The sequence below is a fragment of the Carlito syrichta genome, unplaced genomic scaffold (assembly GCF_000164805.1).
Source record: "Carlito syrichta isolate Samal-C Ts95f unplaced genomic scaffold, Tarsius_syrichta-2.0.1 Scaffold123377, whole genome shotgun sequence".
NCBI lineage: Eukaryota > Metazoa > Chordata > Mammalia > Primates > Tarsiidae > Carlito > Carlito syrichta.
In genome coordinates, this window is record NW_007067473.1 from 186,103 (window position 1) to 188,094 (window position 1,992).

The window sequence follows — 1,992 nt, forward strand, 5'->3', positions numbered from 1 at the left end:
AGACTGGAGTGCAGTGGCCGCTCTCGGCCACCGCAGCCTCAACCTGCTGGGCTCCGGCAATCCTTCCGCCTCAGCCTTCCAAGTAGCTGGAACTACAGGCGCATGCTACCACGCCTGGCTAATTTTTTTAAAATTTATTGTAGAGATGAGGTCCTGCCAAGTTGCCCAGGCGGGTCTCGAACCTGCGGGCTCCCAAAGCGTGGGATTACAGGCTGAGCCACTGAGCCCGGCAGCTATAAAGATTACTGGGAAAACAGATGCACCCAGGAAATAGTCACAATGGTTATGACAGCATATGATGGAAAGCAAGAGTGATCCGGACTCCAAGGAGGCACAGCAGTGTAATGGTGGTCGCTTCCGTCTTTTGGGTATTTGCCACGTGCTCACAGGGCACTATGCAGACCACTTCGCATCCATCAGTCCCTTTGAGCCTCCTGGCTCACCCCAGTCGGTGATTGCTACGGTTTGAGTGTTTGTCCCTCCAAATCTCATGTTGAAACTTAATCCCCAATGTTGGGCAGTATTGAGAGGTGGGGTCTTTAGGAGATGATTGGATCATGAGGGCTCTGTCCTCCTCAATGGACTAATCCATTCATGGATTAATGAGTTAGTGGATGAATGAGTTATCATGGGAATGAGACTGGTGCCTTTAAAAGAACAGTAGACCTGAGCTAGCAGGTTTAACTCTCTCAGAGAGTCCCCACCAGCAGTAAGGCTCTCACCAGAGGCAGCCCCTCAACCTTGAACTTCTCAGCCTTCATAACTGTAAGAATAAATTCCTTTCCTTTATAAATTACCCAGTTTCAGGTATTCTGTTATAAGCAATGAAAACAGACTCGAATAGTGATTGTTATCCTCATGGTTGAGGGAACAGTCTTGGGGAAATAACTTACCCAAGTAAGTTGCTACCAGATATTCAAACTCAAGTATAAATCCAGAACTCAAGGTCTTAATAAGCCACTGAGAAATACAGCCCCTCTGAGGCCTGAGGAATTCAGGAGGGGCTTTCTGAAAGAAATGAATCTTTAGCTGAACAAATGATTTCAAATACTAAAGCCAATGCTGTTTTTAAATACTGTGCTGTCCTCCAAGCTGTCCTTTCTTTTTCTCCAGGTAGGAGTTCTTAGTCCTTTAACTAAGACCAGAAATGACTATTTTTTTACTCATGCATTCTGAAGCTGGCAACCCCAGTTCTATCAATGTTAAAGGTTTCATGTCAATGATTTTACATAGTGGTAAGCTAGCACTGAGTCTGTGCTACAAGGCTCCAGGAAATTAAAGTAACAAATATTTCTTTTGGATCCTTCTTTTCTAGGCATTGCTCATGAAGCCAGAACCTTTCCTAGTCCCCTAGGTTAACTGCGAGGCTTTTATGCCTGCAACATAAATTTCATAATAATGTCTTGGGTTTGAAGTCTGCCTCACACTTTTCAAAGTGCTTTCCCACATATTTTCCTCACAGAATCTTCACAACAGAAACCCTGCTGAAATGTGGATGGCAGGCATAGTTAGCCCCTTTTTACCAATGACAACATATACACAAAGTATAACAGGGCCAAAGTCATGCACTTACAGTTAACAACCAGGACACCAACCCAGTGTCCCTCCACAGCATCCAGCCCAGAAGCAGCCACTCCCTTCACCCCTCCTCTCCACACAAGCACCTTTTTTTCTCCTTGTCATTGCACATATATAATATTAGCTCTGCTGGGCACTGAGCTAGATGCTGAGTGTAAGATGGTGAACAAGACAGAATACCCCATAGGAACTCAGTCTAATGAGCAAAACAGTCAGGCAAGTGCTTATAATAAAATGAGGTAAATGTTGTGAGAATATAATAAAGAAGCTAGGAGGAAGGTTATTTTGAGAATGTTCTGGAAGGATGGTGACATTTTTCCCAGGAGCAATAGGAGAGAAAAGGGGAGCAAGGGATATTTCTGAGGGAAGGAACAACTTATGTGAAAGCATGGAGCTGTGATTCGGCATAGCACA